The sequence below is a fragment of the Felis catus genome, chromosome E1 (assembly GCF_018350175.1).
Source record: "Felis catus isolate Fca126 chromosome E1, F.catus_Fca126_mat1.0, whole genome shotgun sequence".
NCBI classification, from domain to species: domain Eukaryota; kingdom Metazoa; phylum Chordata; class Mammalia; order Carnivora; family Felidae; genus Felis; species Felis catus.
Window position 1 is genome coordinate 17,438,503 of NC_058381.1, and position 25,018 is coordinate 17,463,520.

The window sequence follows — 25,018 nt, forward strand, 5'->3', positions numbered from 1 at the left end:
AAAATATAAAGAAAAATAAACAAATTAACCTGCACTTACATTTGAAAACCTTCATGGCTGGTGTGAGGTAGACACGGGAGAGAAGGGTTACTGTGTAAGACGACTTTCACTATCACTGACAGAATCACTGCTATCTATTGGTTCAGTAGAATCTTTCTCTGCACAGGGGCCACTGTATACACTCGCATGGATGTTCATATAGTACAGTATTAATAAACTTGTTATATACTGTATTTAATGTAACTGGCAATAAAGCAGTAGAGGAAAGGGTCTATATGTGTAGGCAGCCTGACCTAGAATGAAGCAAAGCATTCCTAAGCTTACTCCTGTATGCAAATGCAAAGGACTGTCTGTCCGTAGGTGCTTTGAAGTGACAAAAAATACATTAGTGCCAGTTGTGGGCACCTTCCAAAGTTCTGAAAAATCACTGATTTCTGCCAAACACCGCAGCCTGAGACCGAGCATCCAAAAATGGGAGGCAATCACCCATGATCCCACAGCAAGAGACAGAAAGAGAGAGAAACAGAGAAAGAGAGAGAAAGAGAGAGAGAGAGAGAGAGAAAGAAGAACCACTGGCTCAGCTGTGATCATGTGACATTCAGCACTGCATACTTACTACTCGAATTGCAAGACATTGCTTGTTTATTGAGTTAAAATTTATTAGAAATGCTTGCTCGTCTTTCAGAACACTCACCGAACAAGTTATTGGCAATCCAAAGTTTAACTGTATTTAGGATATATCTGTTCTCAATTATCTTCATCATAAATTCTACTATATTAAGATCTACTTCACGTTACATTTCTAAGCTTCGTGTCCTCCCTAATATTCCCAAAATGAACAGTTTAACAATACAAATGTTTTGGACTTTCCTTTCAATCATTACATAACTAAATAGAGAATCTGTTAACTAGTATTTACAGAGAAAATGAGTCAAAACACAAACCCTACCTTTTTGTCATTTTTTGTTCAAATAGAAGAAAAAGCTCTTGTGAGTTTCCCCAAATCTCAATATATAGTTTTCCTTTAATGCTAAAGTTACAAGATAAAAACTGAATTTTTTTTACTGTCAACAAGATCTGGTGTATTGATTAGATCTTAAAATCTCTTTCAAAATAAAAAGTATACTGTATGACAGATATAAACAGACTCAGAAAATTAAAACTACAAAATTAAAATTAGATATCCTTTAAGTCAATATTTACATTATGGAGGAGGGCCTGAAGGGTTCAGTGGTTGCCTAAGGTCACACTTAATAACAGACATGGAATTAAAAATCTAAATTTACTAAATGCATGGTAATATCCTGAATTGGATCCTGGAATAGGAAAAATGACTTCAGTGGGAAAATCTGGATAAATCTGAATAAAGTCAATAATTTACAGTTTCATATCAGTATTAATATTAACTTTGTAATTCTGACAAATAGACCACTCTTACATAAAATGTTAACATTAGAGGAAGTTGGGTGAAAGGTACATGAGAACCGCACTAGCTATAATTTTTCTGTAAGTCTAAAATTATAAAATAAATATAAAAGGCTTACTTAAAAAACTCTAAATCTAAAACTAATTTCTTTTTTTTTTTAAGTTTATTTATTTTGAGAGAGAGCATGCCCACAAGCAGGGGAAGAGGAAAGAGAGAGGGAAAGAGAGAATCCCAAGCAGGCTCCGTGGTGTCAGCACAGAGCCTGACTTGGGACTTGATCCCATGAACCCTGAGACCATGACCTGAGCCGAAATCAAGAGTTGGAGCCTCAACTGACTGAGCAACCCAGGAACCCCTAAATCTAAAACTAACTTCTAATCCAGAATGCTTCCTTTCTGTTTGCATAAAATTCGCTAAACAGAAAGGCATTAGATTCTAATACTGTGTATTCAGAGGGAACAACATATAGCACCTCCTTGTAGCTTATAACAACATATAAGCACTTCCCAACCAAATACAATCAAAAGAAATCCTCTCTGTTTTTCTGCTTAACAAGAAAATCTTTTTATATTCCAGGCATTTTGCTTATTTTATTGAATTGTCACAACTGTCCTAAAATAATTATCAACCTAAACTATACCTGAGGTTCAGAAAAGCTAGGTAATTTGCCTACTATCACATGGTTTTCACTATACCTCATCATTGACTTTTTGCCAATCACCTAGGTACTTTTAGGATCATGTGTATTTGAATGAGTAAGAAGCATTTGTTACTAAATTTTAAAAATTCTACCTCCAGTGTTCTTCATTTCCAAACCCTTACTGCCAATCACATAGCCACTACCTTTTGTTTAGGTCTCTGTCACCTCTTGTCTGGTCTAGAGAAAAAAGCCTCCCAAACAAGCATTCTAATCTCGTCTTTCCCCCTTAATCCATTATGACATACACCCATAGTCATATGGGCCTCCCAGAATGTATACCCACATTTTAGTAAAGGTACGGATTTCCTTCTGGGAAATAACCTCTCCTCTGCCTAGACAAAACTATGTATAAATATGCCTAGCTCTGGAGCGCCTGGCTGGCTCAGTCAGTGGAATGTGCGACTCTTGATCTCGAGGTTGTGAGTTTGAGCCCCATGCTGGGTGTAGTGAGAACTTAAAAAAATTAAATCCAAAAGAAATAAATATGCTACTTCTGCTCTTACAGATGATTGGACATGAACCAAGCTAAGCCAACCCCACTCTCTGTTTTCAGAGTCTGGAATCTTGAGCAAAATGAAAAAAGTTTGGGGGGAAAATGGATGGCACTAATTTATTCTGGTGGCCTCCTGTTTAGAATGTCAATTCATTCCTGATATCAAGATCCCAAGAACTGTCCCAGACTGGCTCTCTAGCCTTCCTTTTGAGTCTATGAGCAATTTAGTAGCCTTACAATGACTTTCATTTCTCCATAAGATAGTCACCATCACTTTTCTGCTTGCAAACAAAGACCATAATGAATACAGCACTCTTGATTCATTTCAGATCTCTAAAGCACCTCCAAAGTATCACTCAATCCTCCTGTTCAAAAACTTCAAATGAACCCACAAATTTTCACTATTATAATCTTCTCCAGAGTGACTTTTCAGAGTTCTCCCAACTTGGGTCCAATTGATATTTGTGAGCTTATTTCTCACCAATGACATCATGTATATTAGGGCTATTTTCTTCACTTGGAATGCTATCCGCACCATCTCTGCCTATAAATCTTATCCACCCTTCCAAATATACTTCAATTATTATCTTGTATGTAAATTCTTCATCAATTCCACTAACACAATAAGATACTGTAGAAAAATCCTCATGCAACTTTGTATCTATTTTATTACATATTCTGCATTCACTTACTACTGTATGAGTTATATTCTTCCACTGACCCCACTAACTCTTCCAAAAGGCAAAAGAAAGCGTGGAAATACGTCACGTATGTGCTGACACAATTCAATCAAAAATAATACCACCAGGGACACCTGGCTGCCACAATCAGAGGGGCACACAACTCTTAGTCTCACGGTCATGAGTTCGAGCCCCATGTTGGATGTAGACATTACTTAAATAAATAAAACAAACAAACAAAAAAGAATATCACAATATTGGCTATTCATATTATGACAAAATTTAAGCCAATCAAACTGTTTTGAAACTTGGTAAATGCAATTTCTGGATCAACTTCTGTTTCTGAGTGATGATAGAGTAATTGGGACAGGATTTATATTCCTGTCATAAGATCTGAAAAGCTGGAAAAATATAAAATTCCTTTTTAGACACTGCACAAGAGGCAGTACATGACCACAATCTCTGTTAGAAGTGAAACAAGGTAAGTTCTAGGGTTACTGCTTTCTACCTAGAAACACTTTCTAGAATGCAGTATAGGCAAAGAGATTCCAAGAAAAGCACAGCAGTCTCTGAGCAAAGAAGACAAATATCAGGGGTGCCTGGATGGCTCGACTGGTTAAGCATTCAACTCGTGGTTTTGGCACAGGTCATAACCTCATGGTTCTTGAGTTCGGGTCCCATACTGGGCTCAGTGCTGACAGTGTGGAGCCTACTTGGGATTCTCTCTCTCCTCTCTCTGCCCCTCCCCTGCTCACAGTCTCTCTCCCTCTCTCAAAATAAATAAATTTTAAAGTTATTAAAAAAAAAAAAAAAAAAGACAGATCAGAGTTTAGGAAGGCCAAGCCAACTGAAATAGAGAAAGTAGACTTTCTGGAGAAAGAATTTCAGAACTGTTCAGCAGATGCCTTCCAGTATCTCTGGCTGAATACAAAGCTGCACATGCACAGGTTTCCTGAAACTCCATAAGGCCAGGCAAAGAACAACTACGGGGAAGCTAAACTCCCAGAGGTCACACAGGCTAGAAGATGGTCTCAGTTCCAACTCAACCATGGTGGAGAATCCTTAGAGACTTAGAGAACTCAGTAGAGTCCCCAAAAGGGTCATAACTTACCAGCAGAGCTAATTTAGCATTCCTGAAGGGATTAAGGCAATCCACAAGCAAGTGCCCATCAAGACAAAGTGTAATGTTCTTTAAAAGATAAGCAAAAAATTCAGAATAAAAAAAAAAAAGAGGGGAGAACATACTAAACTCAATCAAAAATTAAAAGATATACCAAAAACTGCTGACTTCAGCAGTACATATACTAAAACTAGAATGACACAGAGATTAGTAAGGTTCATATGCAAGGATGACATGTAAATTTGTGAAGTGTTCCATATTTTTAAAAAAAGGAAAAACTGCAGGGACATCTGACTGGCTCAGTTGGTGGAGCATGTGATTCTTGATCTTGGGGTTGTAAATTCAAGCCCCATATTGGATGTAAAGATTACTTAAAAATAAAATATTTTAGGCAAGCCTGGGTGGCTGAGTCAGTTGAGTGTCCAACTTTTGATTTCAGCTCAGGTTATGATCTCACCGTTTGTGGGTTCAAGCCCGATGTCAGGCCCCATGCTGACTGTGCAGAGCTTCTTTGGATTCTCTCTCCCCCCCCCCCCACTCTGCCCTTTCCCCACTCTCACACACATGCTCTCTCAAAATAAATAAACTTAAAAAAATTAAAATAAAATAGAATCTTTTAAAAAAGAAAAAGACATACCAAAAAACCCAAGAAATGCTATCCATAACCAACAGAAAACTTGGTCAACAAAAACAGATCTCAGAATGAAAGAGAAATTAGCAAAAAAGAGCATTAGTTATTCTAAATATCTACAATTATTTAAATAAAAACATATACAAAACAAAGAGAGAAAGGAGAAAGGAAAAAAAAACAAAACAGAGCAAAATGGAACTTCAAAAGATGAAAAATACAATTCAGAAATCAAAAAATACACTAGATTGGATTAATATGACATAAGACAGTGAAGAAAACACATAAATTTTTAAAAGATCTACTAATATGGAGACATGAAAATAAAAAACCATGTAACAGCACAATTAAAGAAAAAATGTGTGGGACACACATGTGTGACTGTGGGACAATATTAAATGGTCTAACATATATGGAACTGGAGTACCACATAAGAAGATGAACTAAAAAATTATTAGAAGAAATAATGACCAAAAATTTCTTAATTTTGATGGAAACTTTAATCCCACAGATTCAAGAAACTCAATAAACACCTCCAGGATAACCTCAAATCAAGATGAAGGTACACTATAGTCAATTTATTGAAAAACCAATAATAAAAAGCCTTACGACTAGTCAGAGAAAAGACAAATTTCCTACAGAAAAAAAAATAGTAAGAATGTAGAATTCACATCTAAAACTGTCATGTCAAAAACATATCAGCATGGGGGTGCCTCGGTGGCTCAGTTAGTTGAGCTTCCAACTTCAGCTCAGGTCAGGATCTCAGGGTTCGTAGGTTTAAGCCCCGGCAATGGGCTCGCTGCTGTCAGCACAGAGCCCACTTCGGATCCTCTGTCCACCCCCGCCCCCTTCTCTCTGTCCTTCCCTGGCTTGCATGCACACTCTGTCCCTCAAAAAATAAACAAACATTAAAACATATACCACAATCCTAAATGCATATGCACCTGATAAAACTTCAAAATACATGAAGAAAAACAGACAAAACTTTAAAAAGACAAATGAGGGGCACCTGGCTCAGTTGGTTGAGTGTCTGACTTTGACTCAGGTCATGATCTCATGGTTTGTGGGTTCGAGCTCCGCATCAGGCTTTCTGCTGACAGCATGGAGCCTGCTTGGGATTCTGTATCTCCCTCTCTCTTTGCCCCTCCCCTGCTTGTGCTCTGTCTCTGTCTCTCAAAAGTAAATAAACATTTAAAAAAATTTTTTTTTAATTAAGAACATAAAAAGACAAATGAAAAATTATACTTAACATTCCAAAATTACTCTCTATAACTGAACAAACAAGTACAGAAAATCAATAAGGATACAGAAACTTAACACTCAAATAATTTGACCTAATTCACATTTATAAAGCACTCCATCTAACAAAGAATGCACATTCTTCTCAAATGCTTATGTAACATTAACCAAACCAGACATACACCCAGCCATAAAACAAGTCAAAACAAGGTGCCTGGTTGGCTTAATCAGTGAAGCTTGCAGCTCTTGACCTTGGGGTTGAGTTTCAGCCCCCTATTAGGTGTAGAGATCACTTAAAAAACAAAACCTTTAAAAAAAAAAAAAAAGTCTCAACAGGAGTACCTGGGTGGCTCAGTCAGTTAAGCATCCAACTTCAGCTCAGGTCAGGATCCCACAGTCCATGAGTTAGAGCCCCATGTGAGGCTCTGTGCTGACAGCTCAGAGTCTGGAGCCTGCTTTGGATTCTGTGCCTCCCTCTCTCTCTGCCCTTCCCCACTTGTGCTCTCTCTCTCTCTCTCAAAAATAAAAACATTAAAAATGATTTTAAGGAAAAAAAAGTCTCAACAAATACAAAAGAATTAAATTCATACAGAGTGTATTCTCTGACTACACAGAATTAGAAACTAAATCAGGAATGTTCCTAAATATTTGGAAATTAAACAACACAATTCTAAATTTTTTTTTAACGTTTATTTATTTTTGAGACAGAGAGAGAGAGAGAGAGCGCGCGCGCGCACGCACGCGCATGAATGGGGGAGGGGCAGAGAGAGAGGGAGACACAGAATCGGAAGCAGGCTCCAGGTTCTGAGCTGTCAGCCCAGAGCCCACGCGAGGCTCAAACTCACGGACCGCGAGATCGTGACCTGAGCCGAAGTCAGACGCTTAACCGACTGAGCCACCCAGGCGCCCCAAAACAACACAATTCTAAATAACATATAGTGGGGGTACTGAAGCCACTGTCACCAAGTCTAGATCCAATGCCACACATGTGCACACCCACCTGGTCTAACAAGAACCCTCAATTCCTTTTGGTTCTAAATCCAATGTGGCAATTCTCAAGGATCAGCTTGGGAGGGAGGGAGGGAGGGAGGGAGGGAGGGAGGGAGGGAGGGAAGGCAGGCAGGCAGGCAGGCAGGCAGGCCATAACCCCAAGAGTAAGATTACAGTTTTTTGAGTTGGTGCTGTTGGCATGGCCTGTGCCATCAGTCTCTTTTTCTATTTTAGAGAGATAGAGTTTGTGAACGCGTAGAGGGGCAGAGGGAAAGAGAAAGAGAATCTTAAGCAGGTTCCACTCTCAGCACGGAGCCCCACAAGGGGATCTATCTCACAAATGGAAGATCATGACCTGAGCAGAAACCAAGAATTTAACCAGGGTCCTGCCATCAGTCTCTCAATGAAGGACTTGGAAAATGAACTTGCTCTTACTGATATCATGAAAGACAAACTGAAGGGACAGATGATGGATCTCCAACACGGCAGCCTTTTCCTTAGAACACCAGAAACTGCCTCTGGTAAAGACTGTAACATGACTGCAAACTCCAAGCTGGTTATTATCACAGCTGGGGCCTATTAGCAAGAGACTGTCCAGCGTAAAGCAAACATATTTAAATTCATCATTTCTAATTATTGTAAAATAGAGCCTAAACTGCAAGTTGCTTGTTGTTTCCAATCCTGTGGATATCTTGACACGTGTGGCTTGGAAGATAAGCACCTTTCCAAAAACACTGTGTTATTGGAAGTGGTTGCAATCTGGATTCAATCTGGCTCCATTACCTAATGGGGGAAAGGCTGGGAGTTCAGCCATCAAGCTGTCATGGGTGGGTCCTTGGTGAGCATGGAGACTCTAGTGTACCTGCATGGAGCAAATGTTGCTGGTGTCTCCCAGAAGTATCTGCACCCTGACAGAGACACTAATGCAGATAAGTAACAGTGGAAAGAGGCTTAGAAACAGGTGGTTGACAGTGTGTATAAGGTCATCAAACGGAAAGACTACACATCCTGTGGCAGATTTGGCAGAAAGTATAATGAAGAATCTTAGGTGGTTGCATCCAATTTCCACCATGATTAAGGGATTCTATGGAATAAAACATGATGTCTTCCTCTGTGTTCCTTGAGACAGAATGGAATCTCAGATGTTGTGAAGGTGAATCTGACTCCTGAGGAAGAGGCCTACTTGAAGAAGAGTACAGATACACTTCAGGGGGATCCAAAAAGAACTGCAGTTTTAAAGTTTTCTACTATTGTACCACTTCACTGTTTAGGCTACAACAGGATTTTAGTTGGAGGTTGTATATATTGTCCTTATTATGTTACTCTAGTAATTATTAAAATGATCTAGGACAAACATCAGTTTCCTCAAGTTGCAAACGGAATAGCTCATAAAACCCTGCAGCCATATGCTGATACTGGATGATACCTATCTTGTGTAGTCCTAAATTGGTTAATGTAAAATATAAAATAGTTCTACCACCTCAGAGGCACCAGTGACATTGCTGCATATGTTACAGTTGTTCTTCAAATCATATATGTATTTACTGTGTGTGATATATGATTCCTGGTTCTTTCACCCAACATGCCTCATACAACTTTTTTTTCCAGTTAACCACATCCTGGGATCCAAAGTATACATTCAATATTGCATATATTGTGCAGAACTGTTCCAACAGATCTTGTGTACTACATATATCAGAATAGTATACATTGCCATACTGTAACAAAAAAAAAAAAAACAAAAAAAAGATCTACATGTAAACAACACAACCAACTATCCAAGAGTCATACCAATTAAAATACCAAATAAACTTTGAACAGTAAAAAATAAACAAACAAATAAACAAAAACATGTGGTAGGTCAAAGAGAAGCATATGGGAAAATAAGAAAATATTTTGAATTGAATAAAAGTGGAAACAGGATTCAAACTTTGTGGTTCAGAACTAAACAAGTACTTAAAAGGAAATTTTGTAACATTAAATCCCTGCATTAGAAAACAAGAACGATGTAAAGTCACACCATAAGCATCCAGCTTAGGAAATAAAACAAACGAAAAAAAGCAAATTAAATACAATAAATGCAGAAGGAGGAAAATAATAAAGAGTAAAACCCAATGAAATTGAAAACAAAACAAACCAAGAGAAAAATCAATTTCACCAAAATCCAGTTCTTTGAAAAGGTAAAATAGATAAATCTCAAGCCAAGTGATCCAAAAAGAAAGAGAAAGGATACAAATTACTAGTATCAGGCATTAAAAAGGGGCTATCACTTACAGACCCTACAGACAAGGGCTCCTGGGGTGGCTCAGTCAGTTAAGCGTCAAACTTCGGCTCAGATGATGAGCTCATGGTTCCTAAGTACAAGCCCCACATCAGGCTCTCTGCTGTCATTGCAGAGCCTGCTTCAGATCCTCTGTCCCCCACCTCCCCACCACTCTTGCACTCACACATGCTCGCTCACTCACTCAAAAATATACTTTAAACAAAATTATAAGAGAATATTATGTATAATTTTATCAGTTAATTTGATAAAAACAAACTATCAAAGTTAACTCAAGAATAAATAGACACCCTAAATAACTGTTTTACTTTTTTTTTTTTAAGTTTATTTACTTTTTTGGTAATCTCTTTACCAAATGTGAGGCTTGAACTTATGACCCCAAGATCAAGAGTCACATGCTCTTTGGACTGAGCCAGCCAGGTGCCCCTAACTATGTTTGTTTTAAATAAATTGCATTTTTTACGGGGCGCCTGGGTGGCTCAGTCGGTTAAAACGTCTGACTTCAGCTTAGGTCACGATCTCGCGGTCCGTGAGTTCGAGCCACGCGTCGGGCTCTGGGCTGATGGCTCAGAGCCTGGAGCCTGCTTCCAATTCTGTGTCTCCCTCTCTCTCTGCCCCTGCCCCGTTCATGCTCTGTCTCTCTCTGTCTCAAAAATAAATTAAAAATGTTAAAAAAAAAATTAAAAAAAAGAGAATGAAAGGAATGAGAGAAAATATTTTAAAAAGAAATAAATAAATAAGTTGCATTTTTTAATGTTTATTTATTTATTTTGAGAGAGAGTGTGTGTGTGTGCAGCACAAGCATGAGAGTGAGTGAAGAGAGAGAATCTCAAGCAGGCTCCATGCTAGAAGTACAGAGCCGGATGTAAGGCTCGGATCTCATGAACCATGAGATCATGACCTGAACCAAATCAAGAGTCAGATGCTTAACTAACTGCGCCACCCAGATGCTCCTAAATAAACTGAATTTAAATGCCTTGTCACAAATAAAATTGAACCCAAATGGTTTCACTGGTAAATTCTACCAAATATTTAAGAAAGAAATAACATCAGTGCACCTGAGTGGCTCAGTTAAGCATCTGACTCTTGATCTCTGCTCAGGTAATGATCTCAATGTTCATGGGATCCAGTCCTGGTCAGGCTCTGTGCTGACAGTGCAGAACCTGCTTGAGATTCTTCTCTTTCCCTCTTTCTCTGCCCCTCCCCTGCTCATGCTTGCATGTACTGTCTCAAAATAAACATTAAAAAAAAAAAATCACATCAGTTCTTACATAAACAGTTCTAGCATATGAACACTTAGCAATTTAACTTAAGAAGTCAACAATACCATGATACCAAAATCAGATACGAACAAGAAATCTACAGACCAGTATCTCCCTTAGATATGAATGCAAAAACTCTGAACAAAGTATTATTAGTAAATAGAACCTAGCAACTTATGAAAATAATAATGTATTATCACCAAGTGGAGTTCACCCCTGGAGTGAAAAATCAACCTATATAACTCACTATATTAGACTTAAAAAGTATAATTATATGATTTCGGTAGAGGCAAAAAAAAAAAAAATTGACAAAGTTCAATTCATTCATGGCAGAAACTCAGCAAACTAAAAATAGAAGGAACTTCCTGAACTTGATAAAGAATATCTATAAGACTACAAGAACCCTACAGTTAACATCATATGTAATGATGAAAGACTAAGTACTTTTCCCATAAGATGGGGAACAAGGCAAGGATATCCACTCTCACCACACCTATTCCAGACTGTACTGAAGGATCTAGTCAGTGCAATAAGGCATGCATGCATGCATAAATAAATAAATAAATAAATAAGCAAGCATTCACATTGGAAAGGAAGAAATAAAATTATCTTTAATCATAAACAAAACTGTCTACTTAGAAAATCGCAAATAATCTATAAAATAGCTTCTCAAACTTCCTAGTAAGTGATTTCTTAAGGTTGTACAATACAAAGTCAATACACAAAAATCAACATATTTTTACACAGTAGTAGCAAAACAGAAGTTTGGAGGAAAAAAGTAACATTTACAATAACATCAAAAATCATTACTTACGAATAAATCTAACAAATATGTGCAAAATTTGTATGGTGATAACTACAAAGCACTGATGACAGAAATCATAGATAACCTAAATAAACAGAGAGATACGCTCTACTGGTAGACCGGAAGACTCAATATTGTTAAGGTGTTCATGCTCTCCAAAACGCTCTCCATGATGCCATACAATCTCAAAAGACTAATGGTCTTTTCTTTTCTTTTCTTTTTTTTTTTTTTTTAAAGAAACTGACAAACGTATTCTAAAACTTACATTAAAAAGAAAAGCACCTAGGGGCACGTGGGTGGCTCACTCAGCTAAGAGTCCGACGTCGCCTCCGGTCATGATCTTGTGGTTCCATGGGTTCAAGCCCAACGTCAGGCTCTGTGCTAATTATGCTCTCTGGAGTCTCCCTCTCTCTCTGCCCCTCCCCCACTCACACTCTGTTTCTCTCTCTCAAAAATAAACAAACATTTAAAAAAAAAAAAAAAAGAAAAGAAAGAAAGAAAGAAATCAAGGGCACCTGGGCGGCTCAGCTGGTTAAGCATCCGACTTTGATTTCAGCTCAGGTCACGAGCAGTTCATGGGTTCCAGCCCCGCACTGGGCTCCACGCTGACAGTTCAGAGCCTCCTTGGCATTCTTTCTCTCTCCCTCTCTCTCTGCCCCTCCCCTGCTCGTGCTCTCTCTCTCTCTCTCAAAATAAATAAACTTTAAAAAAAAGTTTTTTATTTTATTAATTTTTTATGTTTATTCAGTTTTGAAAGACAGAGACAGAGCACAAGCAGGGGTGGGGCGGAGAGAGAGGGGGACACAGAATCCGAAGCAGGCTCTGGGATCTGATCTGTTAGCACAGAGCCCGACACAGGGCTTGACCTCACGAATTGCGAGATCATGACCTGAGCTGAAGCTGGATGCTCAACCAACTGAGCCACTCAGGTGCCCCTCAAAAAAGTTTTTTAATAAAAAAAAAAAAAAAGGAATTGATAAACTAGACCATCAAAATTGAAAACTTCTGTTCTCTGAAAGGTAATATTAATAAAAAACAAGCCTGAGAGAAAAGATTTGCAAAACACATACCTAACATGTTAATTAACTTGGATTTAAATGAAATTTAAAGAGGCGGCTGGATGGCTCAATCAGTTAAAACGTCCAACTTCAGCTCAGGTCATGATCTAGCAGTTCATGGGTTCGAGCCCCGCATCGGGCTCTGGGCTGATGGCTCAGAGCCTGGAGCCTGCTTCGGATCTTGTGTCTCCCTCTCTCTCTGCTCCTCCCCTGTTCATGCTCTGTCTCTCTCTGTCTCAAAAATAAATAAAACATTAAAAAAAATTAATTTCTAATTATAATACTCAGAAAACTATAGAACTCCCCCCCTTTTTTTTTTAAGTTTATTTTTTGAGAGAGCAAGCGAGCACAGGGAAGGGACAGAGAGAGGGAGAAAGAATCCCAAGCCGGCTCTGCACTGACAGTAGGGAGTCTCACGCGGGGCTTGAACCCATGAACTGTGATATTATGACCCGAGCTGAAATCAAGAGTTAAACGCTTAACCCACTGAGCCACCCAGATGTCCCTAGAACACTTATGACAGAAAGTGAAAAAGACACAAAGAAATGGAAAAACATTCCATGCTCATGGACTAGAAGAATAAACATAGTTAAAATGTCTATATTACCCAAAGCAATCTACACATTTAATGCAATCCCTATCAAAATACCACCAGCATTTTTTCAGAGCTAGAACAAAGAATCCTGAAATAGCATGGAACCACAAAAGACTTCGAATAGCCAAAGTAATCCTAAAAAAGACATCACAATTCCAGATTTCAAGCTATATCACGAACCTGTAGTCATCAAGACAGTATGGTACTGGCACAAAAACAGACACACAGATCAATGGAACAGAACAGAAAACCCAGAAATGGACCCACAACTATATGGTAACTAATCTTCAAACAAAGCAGGAAAGAATATCCAATGGAAAAAAGACAGTCCCTTCAACAAATGGTGTTGGGAAAACTGGACAGCAACATGTAGAAGAATGACACTGGACCACTTTCTTACACCATACACAAAAATAAATTCAAAATGGATGTAAGACCTAAATGTGAGACAGGAAACTATGAAAATCCTACAGGAGAACACAGGCAGCAACCTCTTTGACCTCAGCCACAGCAACTTCTTACTAGACACGTTGCCAAAGGCAAAGGAAACAAAAGCAAACATGAACTACTGGGACTTCATCAAGATAAAAAGCTTCTGCACAGCAAAGGAAACAATCAGCAAAACTAAAAGGCAGCTTGCAGAATGGGAGAAAGATATTTACTAATGACATATCTGATAAAGGGTTAGTATTCAAAATCTATAAAGAACTTATCAAATTCAACACCCAAAAAACAAATAACCCAGTCAAGAAATGGGCAAAAGACATGAATAGACACTCTTCCAAAGAAGGCATCCAGATGTCTAACAGATACATGAAAAGATGCTCAACATTACTCATCATCAGGGAAATATAAATCAAAACCACAATGAGATACCACCCCACACCTGTCGGAATGGCTGAAGTTAACAACACAAGAAACAACAGGTGTTGGTAAGAATGTGGTGAAAGGTGAACCCTCTTGCACTGTTGGTGGGAATGCAAACTGGTGCAGCCCCTCTAGAGAACAGTATGGAGGTTCTCAAGAAACTAAAAATAGAAATACCCTAGGACCCAGCAATTACACTATTAGGTATTTACCCAAAGGATACAAAAATACAGATTTAAAGGGGTACATGCACACCAATGTTTATAGCAGCATTAGCAACGATAGTCAAACTATGGAGAGAGCCCAAATATCCATCAACTGATGAATGATAAAGAAGATGTGGTATATACACAATGGAATATTACTCAACCATCAAAAAGAATGAAATCTTGTCATTTGCAATGACGTGCTCAGAGCTAGAATGTATTATGCTAAGTGAAATAAGTCAGAGAAAGACAAATACCATATAATTTCACTCATATGTAGGATTTAAGAAACAAAACAGATGAATACATGGGAAGGGGAGGAAAATAAAAAGAGGGGGAAACAAACCACAAAAGACTCTTAATGATAGAGAACTAACTATGGGCTGACAGAGGGAGGTGGGTGGGTGGGAGATGGGCTAGACGGGTGATGGGTACTAAGGAGGGCATTTGTTGTGATGAGCACTGGGTATTGCATGTAAGTGATGAATCACTGAATTCTACTCCTGAAACCAATACTGCACTGTACATTAACTAAAATTTAAATTAAAAAATAAAATATGATAACATTTCTAATTATATATAATGTTGAAAGGAGTCATACTCTTAAGAAAATTTAAACTAGTGTCACCATATCCCTTCTTTTCGTTTTACAATCTCTTCTTTTTAACTACCCATAGTACTTTGTATTTGTACCAAACAGTTTGGCACTTAATTACACAGTAACACCAAATATTTTGTATCTTCCAAGACTTTTTTTTTTTTTTTTGGTAACTTAAGCATACCTCTTTGAGAATCAAAAGTTTTATATTTTTCCATAGAAGATATACAAACGGCCAATAAGCAAATGAAAAGATGGTTAATGTCCTTAGTAGGAAAATGCAAATCAAAACCACAAAGAGGTAGCACTCACACACAGTAGGATGGCTTATAATTTTTTTTTTAATTTTTAACAGAAAATAACTGTTGGAATGCATGTGGACAAACCAAAATCCCTGTGCATTGCTAGTGGAAACATAAAGTAGTTTAGTCTCTGTGAAAAACACCTGGCAGTTCCTCAAAGTTAAAACACAGAATTACCATATGACCCAGCAATTTCACTCCTAGGTATATACCCACAAGAACTGAAAACAGGTACTCAAAGAAGTACATGTGCACACACACATGTTCATTGTAGCACTATTCACAACAACCAAAGGTAAAAATCGCCCAAACGTCCAACAAATGAATGAATAAACAAACTGTAGTATGTACATACAATCGAGTAGAATTAAGCCATAAAAAGGAATAAAGTACTAATACAAACTAGTGTGGATGAACCTCTAAAACATTAAGTGAAAGAGGAACCTGGGTGACCCATTTGGTTAAGTGTCCAACTTCAGCTCAGGTCATGATTTCACGATTTATGAGTTCAAACCCTGCATCAGGCTCTCTGCTGTCAGTGCAGAGCCCACTTAGGATACCCTGTCCCCTTCTCTCTCTGCCCCTCCCCTGATTGTGCTCTCTTTTTCTCTCAAAAATAAACACTTAAAAATTTTTAAATAAATAATATTAAATGAAAAAGGCCAGATACAAAAGGTTTTATATGATTCCATTTATATGAAATATCCAGAACAGATAAATCTACAGAGACAGAGCACAGATTGGTGGTTATCAAGGCAGCATACTATAGTTAATAATATTGTATTGCATATCTAAAAGTTGCTAAGACACCAGACCTTAAAAGTTCTCATCACAACAAAAAAGTATTTGTAACTTTGTATGGTGACAGATGTTAACCAGACTTATTGTGGTGATCATTTTGCTATATAAATATTAAGTCATTATGTTGTATAACTGAAATTAGTATAATGTTATATGTCAATTATACTTCAATTTTTAAAAAAAGATATATTTGCAAAAGTAATTTATGATAATCTGGAATGTTAGAAACTTTTTCTAGCTTAATCTGAGTGATAGGTACATCTGTAAAACTTCATTTGTATAACTAACCATTTGTATATTTTACCACAATTGAAAGAAAGACCCACAAATAGTTGCCACATAATACAGTGCCTTTGTAGGTTTGAACAGTTAACAGAAGAGTGGTCTGTCAGGAGATAAATCACACTAATATGTAAGAGGAACTGAAATGGGAAAGGAAAAAATAGCCCTTAAAGTAATTTAGAATTGGAACACCTGGGTGGCTCAGTCAGTTAAGCATCCAACTCTTGATTTCGGCTTAGGTCTTGATCCCAAAGGGATGAGATCAAGCCCCACGTCAGGCTCTACGCTGAGCATGGGGCCTAAGATTCTCTCTCTCTGTCTCTCTCTCTCTCTCCCCCCCCTCTGCCCCACTCCCCTGCTCGTGCGCCCTCTAAAATAAAATAATAAAGTAACCTGGACTCAAGGTAATAATACTAACACTTTATACCAAGTACTGTTCTAAGAGCTAACTATACATATAATAATGCATCTAATCCTTCTCATAACTCTACAGGACAGGTATTATTATTATCCTCATTTTACAGATTATGAAACTTAAGCCCAAAAAGGTTAAGTAATTTGCTCAAGGTCACACAGCAATGAGAACTTTCCCCATGATAACAAACTTATTTTTTTTACCATGACATACATACCTATGAATATACAACAAAACAAAAACGAAGACAAACTAAAACTGGCATTCTCACAACTGGCATTCCCTTTGGTTTCTACAAAACCAGAGACCAACAGTAACATTTCTTTGCCCCACTATGAAACTTCAAAGTCAGCATCATCCTCTCACCAATTTCAGTCTGCAATCTTACCTAACTATAAACCTCACTCAGAAAGGCACCATCTACATCACCCTTGATCTTCTACTCTGAAATAAGGCTTCACAAAATAAAAAGTACTTACTTTCTCACAAGAATGTTAAAGATACTTGGAAAAGAGAACGAAGAATAAAACATATTCCAAAGGAAAAAAATCCATAACTTCATAATCTACTGGATGAATACAGGTGAGAACAGAGGTTAAAAGAATCAAAAACAATCCCAAAGTTTCTAGCTTGCAAGGTTTTAGAAAGGTTAACAGAAATAAAAATAAATGGCCATAAAAGTCTTGCACACAAATGTTCATAACAGCTTTACTTGTAATAGCTAAAATCTGGAAATGATTCAAATACCAATAAGTAAACAGATAAATAAATTATGGTATAACAAAACAATGGAATAGTACTAAGGAATACAAGAAATGAACCATAATACATGCAACAACATAAATACCACAGACATTATGCCAAAAGAATACAAACAACAACAACAATACACACTGTATGATTACATTTCTATGAAACTAGAAAAGACAAACCTAATTCATAGTAATAGAAATCACATCAGTGGCTGCCTAGGAATAGAGTGAGTGATTGCAAAGGGTTATAGGGAATTTCCAGGGAACAGAAAAATGCTCTTTGTTGTCACTAGGGTGACGGTTACCTGAACACTAAAAATTTGTGAATTTTACTGCAAGTAAATTATACTTTGGTAACGCTGACTAAAAAAACATTATTAACTTTGAAACTGGTAAATAAGGGGAACCTTTTGCAAGGGGAAATGAAAAAGATGAGTTCATTTTATATGTGTTGAAACTAGCATATCTATGAATATCGAAGAAATACAAGACATCTCAGGCAGGCATTTGGAGACATTTAGAGTAAGGGGCCAGTAAAATAAAATTTTTAAGAAGGGGACAATAAATAGCACTAAGCATTACAAGGAAGACATTTAGAACCACACATGAATATTTATTCTCCTTGAGACTTCTCAAAAACATTTTTCTAAGTTTATTTATTTATTGGGGGTGGAGGAGCAGAGAGGGAGAAGGGGGGAGAGAGAGGAGGGGAGAGAGAAATACTCCCAAGCAGGCTCCACTCTATCAGAGCAGAGCTGGACAAGGGGCTCAAACCCATGAACCTTGAAATAATGACCTGAGCCAAACCCAAGAGTCGGATGCTTAACCGAATGAGCCACCCAGGCACCCCGAGTCTCTCTCTAAACTCAAAGTCCTGCTCCCTGAAAATCGACCTAATAAAAAAATTGATGTTTTTTGGCACTTAAAATATTAAAAAAGCAAACAAGATCAGGAGGACTAAGATCACCGGTATATTTATGCTCTTAGAAATTTTTTTGCATATTTTTGCACACACTAAATTGCTAAAAAATACCAATAAGATTTACATATCCTAAATTTCCCATGTGTACCATACAGGTAATTTACTAACTACAAAATTTTTTTTAAGATATTTTACTTTTAAGTAGTCTCCACACCCAACATGGGGCTGGAACTTATAGTCACAAGACCAAGAGTTGCATGTTCTACCGACTGAACCAGCCAGATGCTCCTAAACTCTAAATTTTTCATGTCTCTCATTTGAAGTGCTTGTAAATGTGTACTGCTGTTCTGCAGACATGCATACTAGGAGGTTTTTCTCCTCCTGCCTAATCCACCATTCAAATGTTTAATACCAACCATCTTTGAAAGGATAGATAAGAAATTATGATTGCTTGTACAAAGGGGTACAGTGTGGGAAGGGGACAGACATGGAAGGATAACTTACTTTCCATTGTATATCTTTTTTGTATATTTATTTTTTAATTTTTCAATGTTTATTTTTGAGAGAGAGAGAGCGTGAGCAGGGGAGGGGAAGAGAGAGAGATGGAGACACAGAATCTGAAGCAGGCTCCAGGCTCTGAACCGTCAGCACAGAGACCGATGTGGGGCTTGAACTCACTAACTGTGAAATCATGACATGAGCCGAAGTCGGACTCAACCGACTGAGCCACCCAGGCACCCCTGTATATTCTAAATTTTATACCATGAACAGTTATAACTTATTCTAAATAACTTACCCTCTTTCCATTATTTAAGGCCTTTTCCAACTTTAAGGCAAAAGCTGATGATTTCCCAAAGACAACCGTGGTGCCCAAGGTGCAAGTATGATGGAAATACTTTGACTAATTTACTTCTCACAGGCCTTTGCCATTATAGAGAGCCTTAGCTCTTAGCTCTGTCCATTAACTTCATGTAAAAGTACTATTAGGCTCTAAAAGATAAGCTCTTTCTTTGCCTCATTAGAAGCTGGAAGACAGTTTTACAAATCAGATTTATTTCCTTTAATCTTTACTAAAGTTTTTTTATAAAATCCTGACTCAGCCTTCTCCTTGACTTTTCTATTCCCAACAGCCACATTCCCTCTAATTCTAATTATCAATACCCCAAGACTAGTAATTCCCATACCTGAAAGGAAATTCTCACTAAGGAAGAGAAATAGAGAAATAAACTGCATACACTAGTATTTCACGTACAAAGAAGTGATGAAAAATTTTCATATTCAAACATTAATAACTCTGCTATGATATAGGCAGATATCAGAAGGTGGTAAAAAGAGAGAATTAATGAATACAAAACAGCAGCTTTTAATCTTTGAATCTTTAAAATGTAGTGAAATACTCTAAACTTGGGAAATCTCAGTAACATTCTGGAGAAATGTCATTTACAAGAAGAACACCACTGCTAATTCACTTCAGTCTAATTAACAATATTAAGTCTAGGGGTGCCTGCCTGGCTGGCTCAGCTAGTGGAGTGTGAAACTCTTGATCTCAGGGTTGTGAATCTGAGCCCCACACTGGGTGTAGAGATTACTTAAAAGCAAAATCTTTTCCAAAAATTAAGTCTAATTAGCAATATGTGATTGATTAGTCAAAAAGTCTTTTTCCTCCCTTTACCCTACTGCCATATAGATTCTACTTAACCTGGTAGAGTACAACTAGCTCAGGTTTTACAGACATATTCCTGGCTCCATTACTTACTGGCTACACAATCATAAGTTCTTTAACCTCAAGCATCGGCTTCCCCACTATATAATGGGGCTGCCACCTACCTTGCAGAAATGTTGTAAAAGATTAAAACAAAAATATATCTTAAAGTATCACACACACAAATAAATGTTCAGTAACTGGCAGCTCTACTACTACCAAAACTCTTATCATAAATTTCAACATAATTAACTATTTAAAAGACTAAATAAGCTGTAACTCAACATATGGCAAATATTTACTATGGCTGAAATATTTCAGTTCTCTTCTTCAGAATGCACAGTATGACTGCACTTCCTTACCTCTTCTGTGTAATCTGTTAAGACCATAGGATTTGTTTTGGCCAATGAATAAGCCAAAATGACATGACCCTCTTCCAGACACTTTAAGAGCCAGTGAGTTATTAGCAAGTTTCCTTTCTATTGCCATGGAGATCGCGAACAATGTGTTAAAATGGAGCCTCTATCAGTCTGAGACCCTGCATAGCAAGAACAAGCAGAAGCCCCCACCAACCCACACTATACATACAGCATGTCAAGCAAAAAAATGTCCTGTTAAAAGCCACTAAAAGTTCTGAACTGTTTGTTACCACAACATAACCTAGTCTCTCCTAATACACAACCAAAGCCAAAATCACTATCTTTCTTGTTTGCTTACAAAACAAAGTCTTCCTCAACACATCCTTTCCCTTACCTCTAGTAAACCCCTATCCTATCAATTTTTCTGCCTTAATGTCTCTCAAATCCATCATGTCAGCTCTCCTTATTTAGACTTCTGTAATAACCTTCTAACCAATCTTCCTACATATAATTTCTGCCCATTTATTCTCCATAATACCTTCAGAGTAACCTTTTCAAAACACAAATCTGATTAATACACTCCTGCTTTTATATGATTCTCACATCAGCAAAAATGGTCCTTCAAAAAATAACTATAAGAACTGCTAGAAATGTTTCATATTCTGCATGGTGATTACATGACTGTATACATCTGCAAAAATTCAACAATGTTACACTTCATATTTACGCAGTCTTGTGCACTAATTATGCCTCAATTAAACAGTTAAAAGAACTAAGATGGCCCCAAAGTAATTTTTTACCAAATATCCATCCCTAACCCTATAAATAACCTATAGCCACAAACTATGAATCCCTTTCTTAGATATTGATCTTTCATGCTCTCAGGTATTTGATATCCTTTCCAGTCCTACTTTTCTTTAAGACCTAGATAAAATCACACTCCCTCAGGGCTCATTCCAGCTTTCTGAACATCATTAAACTCTACCTTTACTTTTGCTATAACAGCTCTTTGTACATTCCACTTCCCATAACCTTAGCATTGACTAAACCAGTGCATCTCAATCAGAAGTGATTTTGTTCCCCAGGGGACATCTAGCAATGTCTAGACATTTTTGATTGTCACATGCGGCAGGGAGTGCTACTGGCATCTAATGGGTAAAGGCCAGAAATGCTGCAAAATATCATAATACACAGCACAGATCCCCCCCATAACAATTAATTATCCTCCCTAACATGTCAATACTGCCATGGTTGAGAAATCTTGCACTGAATTATTGTATATACCTATTTGCAAGTCTATATCCCTAACTAAACTGAACTACAGGAGGAATCCAGTCTTAACTCATTTTTTGTATCCGGGCACGGCACCTAGCAAATAGCACTTGAATGTATAATAAATAGATGTCATTATGATAAACACAGTGCCTAGAATATAGGACTCAAAATATATAATAAATACATGTGTTATTAATGAATCTCATTTTAATTAAAATAAACCTAAAGCTACATAGTGTACTGGCTAAACTGGTAGTCTTTATTTATTTTTTTCTTTTAAAGATATTTTTTCATTTATTTAAAGTGGGCTCCACACCCAGCACAGGCTCAAACTCACAACCCTGAGATCAAGAGTTGCATGCTCTACCAACTGAGTCAGCCAGGTGCCCTAAGCTGGTAGTCTTTAAATTCAAATTTCATCAATTACTATTTTGATTTGGTGTTTTCATAGTATATACCAACAAATCAAAAGTTATAACCTAAGTATCTCAAAAGTGTTAAGTGAAAATTGATTTCCATACTAAGATAAGCATGAGTATACCAAATAGCTTAATCACTATGCATCAAAAGGAATAAAAAAAGAACACTGTTTCAAAAAAATGTTTTCATCTTATCACACAGTACCACCTAAGACAAAGTAAAATAATGGATACTAAAATTTAGAATACCAGAGCAACTGGCTGGCTCAGTTGGTGGAGCATGCAACTCTTGATCTCGGGGTTGAGAGTTCAAGCCTGAATGCTGGTTGTAGAGATTACTTAAAAATAAAAGCGGCGCCTGAGTGGCACAGTCGGTTAAGCATCTTGACTTCAGCTTAGGTCATGATCTCAAGAGTCTGTGAGTTTGAGCCCCGCATCAGTCTCTATGCTGACAGCTCAGAGCCTGAGCCTGCTTCAGATTCTCTGTCTCCCTCTCTCTCTGTCCCTCCCCCGCCTCGCTCTCTCTTAAAAATAAACATAAAACATTTTAAAAATATAAATAAAAAATTTAATACTAAAATTTAAGGATACCATTCCAGAATCCTAACTTTAATCCAATATAATTTATATTAACAGAGTAACAGTGCACCTTAAGTTAATGTCAAAAATAGACATTTTTATTATTTAATAAACATTTCATATCTCAAAAACAGAATTTTATTGTTAATGACTGGATGCACCACCTCAAAGAGTCATAAGACATATTTTAGGTGTTTGCTTACTGTACCTGTTTTACCATTCCTACCCTAATATATTCCACACCATCACGTAGAAGGTTGAATGAAGATCTGCACTTTCAAGACTTTTAAATGAATCAGATGACCTGTTAAATTTAGTTGTTTAGAGTAAAATATCAGGAGGCTAATTATCCAACTGAAGGTAAATTTTTGAAAGAATGATACATTATTGAAGTATCTACATTCCAAATATGGTAAATAAAAGTTCTTTGATTCCTACTCAAAGTTCTCAAAACATACACCTTTCAAAGTAGGTCCATTCTTGTGGATTAAAAACATGTTTTTTTTCAAATATCATTTTGGCCCTCCTTACAGGCACAAAATCTAATTCAATTCCAATACTAAAACTACCAAATGCAAAAACAAAGTAAAATACAAACCAAAATACTCCCATCCCCCTTATCATTTATTTTTTATTAACTAATAAATAGCACTTACTTCCTATATATTCAACCAGTGACAGAAAAAATTTCATTTGGTAACAATCCTTTATTTAGGATTTTGGGATAACAACTTTTACTATAGTTATAAGCCTCTCTTGCAAAACTTATTCTTCTAATTTACTGTATTATCTAATACATATTACAAAAACAAAATTCACATATCAATATTTTTATTTTCTTCTAAAACCATGCTATTCTTGAATATAGTGGTTCTCTTCAACCAATTCACTATATATTTGTATGTATATGTGTAATTAGTTCAACCAAAATGTCACATAAACGAAGAGATACCCAAATTCTATACTTTCCATCGCTAGCAACCAAGTCTATTATAGGACATTCCTTTTCTAAATAGAAAACTTTCACATCTTTTCCTTCTTGAAGTCCTTTTACTCTAAAGTTTCACAGCATTATTTTACAGAACTTGAATATTCACACATAATACACAAAAACATTTTGTCAGTACCTAAAATGAAGATAAAAGGAAGGATCTTTTCATTACTCTATTTTCTCAATAATGGAAAAATCAGCGCTAACAACTATATATGTCAAAGTAAAGAATTTGAAAACAAGCACATTATATTGTTCCTCTGGGACTCAGAACCCTTAAATTCTAAGGAACAAAACCAACAAACACCATACTCCTATAATGTGATGATCCATTATTATAAAACATCACAGTCATCATCTATCATTTACATAGCATGAGATTACTGAAACACTACATGTTAAATACTATCACACATACCATACAGAGTTTCTATGCAACAATAAAGTTTCCTTATCAAGGATAATTACAGGTAAATAAGTAACTTTAGTCTTTCCAATCAACAATATAGATGCTTTTAGCAAAGAGAGAAAGCTTTCCCAAAGGAAAAGCCTTCCCCTTGTTTAGTAATGCTGTTCATCAAGTTTTTCTGAAATTTCTTTCTCAATCTCAGTGGAAATAAATTTGAAGAAATCAGTAAAAAATACAGCCTAGAGACTCATAACTGCTACCACAAGTGGACTAAAAACATCAACCAAAACATAAGGATATGGTAAAATGTCATGCACTGAAGCACACTGAAATTTTAAAAATATACTTAATATACTTATCTAATATATTTAAATAGTCACCTTACAAATCCTGTTAAAATATATGCTGCAATATTTTTTAAATCCACATATACCCCAAATAAAAATAAAAGACATTTTCTCAATATGCTCCAAATAAAAAGTTTTCCTTCCTTAAAAAATAAATTTTGCAATTCCTAAGAAACTGCACTCATACACACAGGCTATGACTCTAGATATGTAATAACATAGGTTCCCCAATATAAACACCTCAAAAGTTACCATCACACCCAAAATGGCTGGTACCCTTACCAGGATCTTTTAGACAGAGTCCTTAGTACTCTAACAAGATGTGCAGCCTAATAAAGGTAAATAAATATGCATAACATAACTATCAAATAGACTAGAAACTAGAATCAGGAAACACTGGAAGTAGACTTATTAAAAGAAAAAACAAGTATATTATACTTCAGAGGCATTAAAAGTAAATACATAAAGTAAAGGCATAAAAAGATGATGTAGCACCTGGCTAGCTCAGTCAGAAG

At 36.7% G+C, this 25,018-nt stretch overlaps 1 protein-coding gene, 1 non-coding gene and 1 pseudogene across 3 annotated transcripts in view; 2 read left to right on the forward strand and 1 right to left on the reverse strand.

Annotated features, from left to right (window-relative positions):
* TAOK1 (TAO kinase 1) overlaps positions 1-25,018 on the reverse strand; it is a 144,882-nt gene that overhangs the window by 112,704 nt on the left and 7,160 nt on the right. The gene's annotated exons all lie outside the window — the stretch shown is intronic.
* LOC111557880 lies at positions 4,581-4,683 on the forward strand. Its single transcript, XR_002738296.1, has one exon. It is a non-coding gene; the product is annotated as a U6 spliceosomal RNA (small nuclear RNA).
* Positions 7,409-8,613, forward strand: LOC109494256 (annotated as a pseudogene).